Raw genomic sequence first — 12,258 nt, forward strand, 5'->3', positions numbered from 1 at the left:
CAGGTCAGTCTGATGAAAGTTGTTCTTCAGCTGAGCTCCTTTCTTTCTGGGAATGCCAATTTGACAACTGAAGCAAACTATTACACTGTCATTGTTCTCCTTGAGAAAAATATGAATGAACTGCCCATGAAGACACAGTGAGAGGACAAGCATGCAGATATGCTAGTGACTAGTGACCTTGACCACATGAATGAAACTTTGAATTGTTCCTCAACACATGGGAAATATAGATAGGAGCTCCACAAGGACCAAATATATCTGGACACAGGGGTCTTTTATGAGACTATTTCTCTAACCAAAGACCATTATGGATATAACCTAGAACCTCTGCTCGGATGTAGCCCATGGTAGTTGAGTATCCAAGTGGGTACCCTAGTAAGGGGAACAGGAACTATTTCTGACATAAACTCAGTGTCCAGCTCTTTGACCTCACTCTCCCTGGAGAAGCAGCCCTGCTAGGCCACAAAGGAGGACTTTGCAGCCAGTCCCAAAGATACCTGATGAACCAGGGTCAGATGAAAGGGGAGGAGGTCCTCCCCTATCACCCTCCCCTATCAGTGGACTTGGAAAGGGGCAGGGAGGAGTTGAGGGAGGGTGGGATTGGGAGAGAATGAGGGAGCGGGATACAGTTGGGATACAAAGTTAATAAACTATAACTATTATTAAAAAATAAAAACTTTTAAAAACTGTCAAAAAATCATTTCATTTGTTGTTCATAAGTATTCCAGATTAATTTAAAATTCTAAAATTTAAGCGTACCTCAGCCTCTTGAATATGTATCCTTTCAAGCTTACCCAAGCACTGCTTTGAGCTTCAGGAAAACTTCTCATCCTCTCTATTCTTTTATGTGGGTAAAGGATCATAACTGCTGTACCTCATGAGCCACACTAGACTTGAAAACAAGGCACTTGTTCAGAGTGCAAATATCTGGTTCCAGTAATCAGATTCCAATGAAGCAGCAAGCCCTGATCCCAGAAGTCTGAGTACAACAGAACCATAAAACATTCTGTAGAATCTGCTTAGCACTTCCTAAGGGTATTTCAAAAACTGTGTGTGGGAGGGTGATAGGACAGAAATGGAAGTTCCATTATCTGAGTCTACTTGCTATTTAATGTGACCTAAATTTTGTTTGATTAAAATGACTCTAAAAGAAAGTCAACTTTTAACCAAACAGAAGTTATCTCTTGAGGTACCTTCCCTGGCACAAAGCAGCACCTTAATGTATAGTATGCTCTTTCTCGCTGATGTCACCTCTGTTAGCACATGTATTGATGGTTTAGTTCTAGCACTGGATTGTGTGATATTGTGACTCATACCTGGTTCTGAGTCCCACTGAGAATCAAAGTACAACGTCCTAATCCTCATGGGTGCAGCACTTAACTCAATGCCTGATAATTCTGAAATCAATGCTAAGTTGTTGATGTAGGGCAGCTAAGCACACTGCCAAGGCTACCAGAGAAGGGATGTCTTACATTTTTATTTTTTTTATAATGAGCTTATATTAGTTTCAAGAAATTTGAGGGTTTCCTGTGCTTGAGTACAATACCACCTCAAGTTTCTACAGTAGGGACTGGCACAGCATGGGCTTGGAATTGTTGCCAACATTAGTGAATTACTAAGCTAGTGAGTCAGGTGAATGAGTGACTCTTGATCAGAGCCATCTCTACCATTGAGCTCACACAAAGACGTGAAGCTCTGCAGAATTCTTTAAAGGACTCAGATTGCAATTAGGTATTTTATTTCAGAACCAAACAGTTCTGTGTTTGGGTGAGATTGGACACTTGTCTTTACAGGGAAGAGTGATGTTACTGCTATGAGTTAAATTAAGATTGAGTTTGAAAATACTTCCTTGCACACAAAAAAGGAAGATGAGATAAAAATGTTTCATTTTTCTTCATATTTTAAACTGAAGTGAATATTGTTAGGGCTTCATGATCAGGAATTCATGTTCTATAAAGCTGAACTGGAACATGTGAGAAAATCCAGCCATTTAAAATATATCAGAAAAAAAAAAGGAGAGAAATGTTGAAACCTGCAATTCATTTTTGATGCTAGTGACTACATTCAGATTTACGAAATATGCACATAGAATTCCCCCAACTGTGCTGCTGAAGCAAACGTGATGATCCTAAAATGATGGATTTTAAAATACATCTCTTGTTGCTAAAAAAGTGTTCCATCAAAATAGTAGCTGTCTTTCAACATCCCAGAGTCCAGGTGTCCTCATGATATAATTAACTTAAATGCTTGTCTTTCTGCCAAAACGACAAAGGCGGGACAATTTATGAAACCACTATCCATCTTGTAAAGACTTTATAAACCCTTGCTCATGATTGGCTTCACAGTCTGATTAATAGACACTTTCTACTCCAGACTTTAATTAAAAGCAATAAAAGTAGTCAACTGTAGGCCTTGAATGCCTTGGTGACAGGAAAGAGTGTCATTAGAGAGATGGGAGATCAAGCTATGAACAAATTTAGTGTGAAGCCTGATAAGTAGATCCATATGTCCACGTTGAAGCTGCTCTGGGAGAGCCACAGAGGCCACGGGATCACAAAGATAGAAAAAAACACCAAATAACAGTGGGACATTCAGTTTTCAGTGAAATCTGCTTTAACTTAGGAGAAATGAGCAGCATGTTTTTTTTTTTTTTTTAATTCTTACTTAGGACAATGCCAAAGTTCATGGAAACAAATATGATGACTTTGAATCAAGTCTAACCATCTACTAACATTATAAAATACAAATCACAAAATTAATTTCATTACATTGAAAAGTACCTCAGTATAGTAAAAAAAAACAGAAGTCATAAACTGTTGTGGGGAAAGACAGAATCAGAACCATTCTAACTTTATTTTTCTAACTATTCACTTAATACCATATAACATGTCTAAGATATGTTTAAAGAAGTTGCAGGCAGAGTTACAAATTAGCACCACAGGTAAGGTATGAGTCAGTGGAAGAAACATCATCTGTGTCCTGGTGTCCCAACATTGGCAAGCTGTCCTCAAGGACTTGAGTGAGAGAGCGGTGATGGAGGGGTGAAGATCCAGAGCACATATCTTGATGCATCAGAACACATAGGTCCTTCACTTTCACAGACTATTAGGAAAGTTTCCAACGTGCATGTTTGGCTTAGAGCCAGAGATGACATCAGAAAATTATGAGCTAACTTTATCTTCCAAAGAAAAGTTTCTTCCTCCCAATTTGGTCCCCTGCATAAAAGAGGACCCAGGTCTTCAGAACTCAGCAACTGAGCACAAAAGACAGAGTGATAACACCTGAGGAGGGGCGAACACTGCAAGGTACGGGCGTTTGAAAGATTAAATCTTGTGTGAGAGGAAAAATATTAACATACGAGTTTCTGCAGTCACTGTTTCCTTCCCACTAGGGATGATTCAGTTTCAGACAGTTTTATTCGGTTTTTTTACTGTGTACATTGGCTTAGGGATAAACATGGCAGGAATTAAAAGAACCAACTGAGTGATTTCACTGACAAGAGAAAAATTCATTCCCAGAAAGAGGAAAATAAAACAGAGCAAAGGGGAACTGGATATCAACACACAGCCCTCGATATTGTTCTTCACACAGCCATAATGGGAGGTACAAGACTTGCGTTTCTTTCTGCTTTACTGAAAGCCATGAATAGGAAGACAGAAAAGGGATTGGCATGGTTGTTATTTGTTTGCTGGGAGTGGAATTCAGGACTACATACACCATATAGGTGCTTTATCACTGACGTTCACAACCAAACCCATGGTTTAAATTTAATTGAAATTCTCTATTTCTTTATGGCCTTTTCTAAATAGATAATAGTAAATATTTAGTCTTTATTTCAATAACTACAGGGTATGATTTTCATGCAATATTTTGCTTCTATACTCATCCTAATACTAATTAGAAAGCAAATCCCAATCTTTCTGAGTATTATTGTCTCACATGAAGTTCCCTTCAGATTCATTTCAATCTTGTTTTATCAATTCATATTATATGTTTAAAATTCGGGAATACTTGATAGTTATGCAATTAGAATTGGGTATAAAGTGTTCTTTGCAAGTATTAAGAACCCTAGACAATCACTATAAGTTATTTTCTTTTGTAAATTAAAGATTGAAAAAAATCTGTCCATATTTTAGAGTTTCCCGGTGAAAGGTCTTTTACAAAGTCGAGGGATCTTCTGAGGATCAGCACAGAGTAAACCTTGAGGCCGGAAGTGAGGATCATCTTAGCTACAACCATCTCTGCTGCTGCAGCCAACGCTGTCCATACTGAAGTGTTCACAAATAATGATAACCTCAGTTGAAGTCTTCCTAGGATGCTGTGGACAACTGAATGGATCTTACTGTAGCAGATTCTGATGATTCCAAGCCTCCCTGCTGCTGCCCCTTGTCTGCCAACCTGGCTGCTGCAAATGGAGAAATTCATTTGTAGACGTGCTAATGTCCAATACTTCAGTGAAGTATTTAGGCACAGGGTCTTTAAATAAGTCATTAATTTAAAATACTGTCAGTGATGGATAAATTGTTCAGGGGTTAGAGCACTTGCTCCTGCTGCAGAGGAGACCCAGGCTGGATTGTCACCACTGTAACATATTAGCTCACAGCTTCCTACAAGTCCAGCTCCAGAGACGGATAGTTTTGGGGGGCCTCTGTGAGCAATGGGAACACATGTGATACACCTATATATACATTTAGGAAAATACATACACATACAAAGTGAAAATAAATAAACCTTAGAATGCTGGTGGTATAGTGGCTGCAAACCAAGGTGAACAGGACTGGGAGAGGAGGAGGGATGGGGCTACAACCAAGAGGTAAAGTGCAAAATAAATAAATAAATAAAAGTTCTGGTAAAAAAAAGGTTTTATATGTTATTTAGAGAAGACCTAGAATGTGTGAATTTTTTTTAAGAAGCAAATGGGTACTGGATATTAAATCTTTCTTTGAATTCATTTAAAAAGTCACAAATGGATCAGGTGCTGACAAAGAAAAAGAGAAAAGATTCAAGAAGAAACATATTAAATCATGATAAGAACATGATTGCTGAGATGCTCTTCCACTTATATCTGGTCTTTTCTACCAGGTAAAACAAGAGAAAAATCCTTATTGATTCATAGATGTTAAAAATTGTAGGAGATTATGTGATTTTGGCCCCCAGTGAAAGAACCAGGGACCCTCTAAGGGGAGATATCCAGCAACATGTAAGCTCCACTCAGATTTTGTCAGTAAGGCTTGTGATTTGAGGGGGAAAGCCTCCATGACAAATACAAAACTGTGGTGAAAAATGTATATTTATCATGATAGTTAAAGACAAATTTTGCATGACATTTTCTCATCTTGCCAGAGAAAGACATTTCCCAGAAAAAAAAAAAAATCTGTCATTATTGCTTTTATATTATGGATAGAAATATGCTTTTTGGAATAGTTTGGTAAATAATCAAATTTAACATGTTTCTTGATGCCTCACACACATGTGCATCCACACTCACACACATGTGCACTCCCCAAAACAAGCACACCCTCCCCTCCCACATAGTATACTACAATGACACATGTTCTAGACCAAACCAAGCGGCAAAGCACAGAAAATTTTAGACAAGAACATGGAAAGACATGTCATAAGGGATATTAAAAATGGATAAGGCATTGTCAACAAGAACCATAGTGAACAAGATAAGTATTAGCTATCATGGGCACTTGAAGATGAGTGATAGGCTAGTTATATTAGGTTGTTGAAGTATTTCTTACTGCTGGGTAAAAATAAGAAGCATGACTGGGAAGAATATGAAAGACTGAAGTCATAAGGACTTCCTCTATGAAGCGCTTTATAAGCTATAGTTGAAGATGCAGTGTTCTGCATCTCAGCTCAGAATCTGTGGTTGGAGGGAGGAAGCACAGTCTGCCTTCAAACAGAGATTATATTGTTTCGACATTCTCGGATGAACAAATTTAATGTTCCTTAGGTGGTGTTATATGGGTAATGCTATCCATCTCTGTTTCAATATTTTTAATCTGATATTTATCCATGCTATGAATGTTACAAAACATTTTCAAAATGTGGGATATATAGAGGAGTTGTTACATTCAATCAATACTGAAGAGGTATAATCAATTAACATTTACGATCTTCTATAGAGTTGCAATTACAGTCTTGAAAGCATAGATTAGTCAGAGGTTTCATGACAGACAGAGTTGCACTGAGTAAATGGTCTAGAAGAAAGTTGAACTTATAACATTAGAAAAAATCCACCTTCAAGACAATATGTTATTGGGTTTTGATGTATTTCTATTAAAGTCAATGCGCAAGTATTTTCAAGCTTACTCACTATGCAGATATCAGTGGTGAAATCTCAGAAAAGTTGCAAAGCATTGCTCTAAAGAGGCAACAATGACAATGACATTCAAAACCGACTATCCTGAGAGGTCACAGGCCCAGGGAGGAATGCACTACCTACTGTTGTCCTATGTGGACATGGTGTCAAACATCTCTAAGCATTTATGACAAGACACATAGAAAGTTTTTAGTATGATATGGAAAGGATAGGAGCTCTACAAGGACCAAATATATCCGGGCACAGGGCCTTTTCTGAGACTGACACTCAACCAAGGACCATCTATGGATATAACCTAGAACTTCTGCTCGGATGTGGCCCGTGGTAGCTCAGTAACCAAGTAGTTTTCCAAAGTAAGGGGAACAAGGAATATTTCTAACAGGATCTCAAGGGCAGGCTGTTTGACCCCCCCTTCTAGGGGAGGAGCAGTCTGTTAGGCCACAGAGGAGGACTTTGCAGCCAGCCCTGAAGATATCTGATAAAACAGGGTCAAATGAAAGGGGAGGAGGTCCTCCCCTATCTGTGGACTTGGAAAGGGGCAGGGAGGAGACCAGGGAGGGAGTGTGGGGTTGGGGAGGGAAAGAGGGAGCGGGATACAGCTGGGACACAGAGTTAACAAAATGTAACTAAAAAGAAAAATAAAATAAAAAAAAAATTGAAAAAAAAAAAAAAGAAAGTTTCGCTTTCCGCCTTGTTCAGAGAAGCATCCTCTGGAGCAAATAGTGGTAAAGACAGAGTCTCATGGTTACTTACTGTGCTAAAAGTGACTGTTGAGTGTTCATCCCTAAACCAAACAGCTAAGTCACTCTTTTTAGAATTTAAGAAAACTTGTGGAAGACACACAGGAGAAAAATAAGGGCTAGAGGAGACCTGTAGAATGCAATCTTCAGAGAGGGCACAACCGTTAATGGCCATGAAGTCACATCAGCTGTGGTTGACATGCACTGGACCTATGGAAGAGTGAGACTGTCAACAGTCAGTAATGGGAGGGAGAGGGCCTCAAGGGCCCTATCATGCCCTGCAGAACTATTGCCCATTGACAGATGATAGAGAGAAGTCATTTTCTTCAGATGTATAAGATAATGCTACACCTATAAGAACACAGAAAACCCTGGTTAAGTTCAGTGGGTCACAAAATAAAAATATATGAACTCCAGAAAGATTTATAAAGAAGAGGGGATAGTTGGAGTACGAGAGAGATAGACTATTTTTATGGGAGGTGATAGCAATCAGAATAGATTTTTTAAAATATGAAATTGACAGGGAATAAATTTAATTTAACAATATGTCAGTCTGGAACAAATTCCTTCCAGTGCCATATAAGCAGCTCAGGTTTACTTGGGTATACATCTCAGGAATGACAGTAGAAACAAAAATGATACTATCATGATTCTATTCACTCCACATGAATAATTGGTACAAAGACCAAAAGGCTGGTGGTCACATTTGTATTTTATGCAAATTAGCTCAACCAAGGGACTAAAACCACATCCCCTGTATGAACATTCTGCAGCCTGCAGCAGAGTTGCCTCTCACATCCTGACATCATCAGCTGTGCCACTGCTGTTTTATCATTCATATTAGAGGTGACTGATGCACACGATTACTGTGGCAAAGCATCCTAGAAAGCAAAAGTCAAATAAAATTAAAATAAGAATAAAGTGCACAAAATATTTTAGGATGTAATAATTAAGAAAAATCGGAACATGATGGCTTTACGAAACTTGAAACAACATTAGCCTGAATAAAATCTTAAGGTATATGTTTACCTGCCCCGTTCACCAATTAACTAGATATTTTACTACATCAAGTTAAATCTTGAAGATACCAGATGTAAGAAACAGAGCACCAGCAGGCTTAACCAGATTTTGTAGATTTTTACTAGATTAATACTTATACACCCACTAATTTTATATATGGATCACTTAAGTCTATGCTAAAATACCCAAAATGTCCACTTGATTGGTTAGGCAAAGCAGAAACAAACCTGAGTAGGCCATGTTAACTACTCAAAGCTGGAGCCCCACCTGCTTCTTTTGCATATGTAACTGCTTAGTCAGTCATTCTGCGCACTCAGGTCCAATGAGCCAGCTGGGCTCTTTTGTATCAGGCATATGTTATGATGCAAGCTCACCATCCGTGGTGATTCTTCTAGTGTTGTTGAACTACTATGCATACTAAGCATACTAAGCAAATTGTTCATGATCTACTTATCTAGAAAATGCATCCCACTTACCCATTCACTTGAGAAATATATCTTTAGTTCTTATAGTAAGAATTTTATTTTCTCTCATATTGCATCGCTATTCTGGGGCATACTCCAGTGTACTTTTTCACTCACCAGTACTTGCTGAATGGAAACCAACATGTACTTAACAAAGGAAGGAATGAGAACCAAGAAACTCCACAATCCCTGCTACTAGGGACATCATCAACAACAACAACAAAACTACAAAATCAGTTAACAAAAAAGTATACAGGACAAAGGTAGTGTTATCAAGCAGCATGTAAACATGTAAGATTGTAGGGAGGAAAAACTATGCAATGGTCCAGAATGAAGGATCTTCTCATAGAGGTAACAAGTCTAATATGACTCCTTAAAAGGAACTTGACGATGTTCCACTATGCCAAACACAGAGAAACCTTATATGCTGATAGGGAACAGAGCCGGAGATTGTGGAGGTAAAAGTTTGTAGCATCAACATCAAACTGTTGGTGAGAAATTTTGTTTAGAATAAAGGTTGCTGAATGAAAATGACCAATGGAGCAAAAGCAAGACACAAAAAGAAAGCTAAGAAAGAGATGTTAGATTGAGAGCACTAAAGTTACCAGATGTTTTATTTATTCAAATAATTAGAAAACCAGAGCCCTCCATAATATGACTCTACAGTATCGGCTAAGAAAGATGTCTATGCCAGACATGCAAGTTGCCATACGCTGTAAACATACTAGTAAACAAAACAGCGTGATCAACTGTGGCCGTGGCGAAGGCTAATTGACTGAGAAAGGCTAAAAAGGGGGTCACCGTGGTGTTCCGTGAAGATGAGCTATTAAGAGTGTGTGCCCTGAGGATAGACACAAACCAGTCCAAAGATAAAGTCGTTCTCTTTCCAATTCTTTTGTATCCTCTTTCTTCTAGACCAAAAGCAATGTGACAAAGTATAAATACAAAGTTGAGAGCAAAAGGAGCAGGTAATCTCGAATATGCCAATCTCAGGGTCTTCTCAAAGATTAAATATATTTTACAATGACAAAAATTAGGACTAGTATCTGAAAATATTTAGTTACGTTTTGTTCAGTTCTCACTGACAGAGAAGGACTGAGTCTCAAAAAACAAGAGATATAGAAGACTGTGTGACTTTGGAAATTAATTTAGGTATTAACCAATGTGGTGGTTATGTGAACATCGAATGGCATGCAAATGAGTTAAAAATAAAGAGAAAACCCAAGAGGATGTCTTAAGAAGTTTATGAAGTTACCTGGATAGGATATCAATACCTCAGATGAGCCTGTAACTATGGGAACATTTTTGATGGGTCAGTAGGAAGCAGCAACTTGCTACCTTTAAATGCCTTGAAAATAACTCACAAGGGAAAGAAGGGCTATGTATAAAAAGGAAGGCAGAAAGAACAGTCATGAATGATACTCTTTTTGGTAACAAAGTAAATTACAGCCCTGCCAGGCACAGTACAATGTGTTTTTATAACTGATTTGGATTAAAATCAATATAGTCTAAAGGCTGAATAGTATTGAGCCTTATGGCAGTCTTCTCAGATTCTCTCAGTATTTGTGTGTGTGTGTGTGTGTGTGTGTGTGTGTGTGTGTGTGTGTGTGTGTGTGTGTGTGTGTGTTAGAGAGAGAGAGAGGGAGGGAGGAGGGAGAGAACTCTCCTCTAATCTTTTTTTTTATAATTTTTATTTTTTATATTAACCACAGGTTATTTAGTTTGTATCCCAGCCATAGCCACCTCTCTCATTCCCTCCCAACCCCACCCTCCCTCCCTCATCTCCTCCCTGCCCCTTTCCAAGTCCACTGATAGGGGAGGTCCTCCTCCCCTTCCATCTGACCCTAGCTTATCAGGTGTCAGGTGTCTTCAGGACTGGCTGAAATGTCCTCCTCTGTGGCCTAGCAAGGCTGCTCCTATCTTGAGGCAGGGGTGGGGGTGGGGGTCAAAGAGCCAGCCATTGAGTCCTTCTGGTTTTTGTTGTTGTTGTTGTTGTTTTGTTTTATTTCTTTTTTATCTTTCTTTTATGGCTTTCTTTGTTCTTTTATTTTTTTAATTCTTTATTAATTACCCTTTATTCACTTTGTATCCCTCCTGTGGCTCCCTCCCTCCTCCTGTCCCAATCCCTCCTTTCCTCCCACCTCTGCAAGCATGTTCCTCCCTAAGTCTGCTGATAGGGGAGGTCTTCTTTTCCTTCCTCCTGATCCTAGTCAATTAGGACTCATCAGGAGTGGCATCTGGCACTTTCCTCGGGAACATATCTAGGTTTTGAGAGGACTGTGCAGATATAAAGTCTGGAGGTTCCTGAGAGATTACAGCTTTTTCCGCCCTGCAGAATCTGTTAACTCAACAGCACCTTGCCTTAAAACAGGATGCATTCTGAGGGTCAAGTAATACCTTGAAACTCTCTGAGGGATTATAGAGGCCTGTAGATTCACTAGAGATTACAGCAAGGATTATTACCTCCCTTATCTCTCTACTTCTTCCTTCTCTCTTTTCTCCCTTGCTAGTTTTCCTGGTAATTGGTCAAAATTGCTTACTCATGATAAATCAATACAGAGTCGGCTTTGGAGGGCCACAACTGAGAAAGAAATGGGACCTACTATGATCTTGTGGCTCTTTTTCTCCAACCTCCACTTCTGTTTTTACACTTGTGTCATTGTATAGGTTGTAGAAATGAACACTCAAGTAGTCGTCACATTTCTCCCTTGCTAATCCTGAGTAACCCACATCACTTCTCTATTGACTGCAATACTGAATGCAGAAAACGACTAACATGTTTCCGAGATACTGAATGTTAGAACTGAGTCTTGAGTATTCACCACAGGTCCTTGTATGAAAAAATGCTTTCCGTTTTGGTGGTTTATGATGCAGGGAGAAATTGTGAGAGGTAGGGAACAGTGGGATCTCTAGGTAAATGGCATCTGAATATAGAACACCTGCATTTGAATATAGAACACCAGCTTTTCACTGCCTGTCTCATTTTTCAGCCGTGAGATGGGTTAGTTTGCTCTACAAAAGGGCCGAGTCAGTATATGAACCACGAGCATGGAAGCCATAGTTCCAGGTTCAGGTGGACAACAGCCTCTGACTATGTAACCCCACATAAACCTTCTCTTTATATAATGTGTTTGTCTGTGGGGTTTTGTAGAGTGGCAGAGACCTGTGCTACAGGAATGCTAAGAGTCAGAAAGAATGACAAAGGGGCTGGAGAAATTCTCACTTTCCTAGGATCTAATCAAGCTTAGGTGAGACAGTGGGAGGCCCAGACATTGCCATGGTAATCAAAGGAGATATTTGCTAGGTATTTGAGATGCTATTTCCAAGAAGTAAGCAATTTCTGATTAATTACTCTCTTACTTACATATGGATAACCATCAGATCAGCAATAAAATGAATTATCTTAGTTCATGTATAAATTATAATAAAATCACCAAACTAAGAGAGCTAAGGGAATTAAGTAAAAAAATGGCAGAAGGCTGGAGAGTCAGATTAAAGAATAGTGGATTTTATTGTAACAGAGTCAATGGGGCTCTAAATTTTTATTTTGAGACACAGCAACAACAAATAAGGACACTACCTTGAGATACGATGCTCTGTAATTAGCATTACAATTTATTATTTCATGTGTTTGCCATTGCAGTCATTTCTAAAATGTTGAAGAATATCCTGTTTACATATCTCCTTGTATCCTAAAACTTTT

This window comes from Psammomys obesus, unplaced genomic scaffold, assembly GCF_907164565.1.
Source record: "Psammomys obesus unplaced genomic scaffold, mPsaObe1.curated_primary_1811, whole genome shotgun sequence".
Taxonomy (NCBI): Eukaryota; Metazoa; Chordata; class Mammalia; order Rodentia; family Muridae; genus Psammomys; species Psammomys obesus.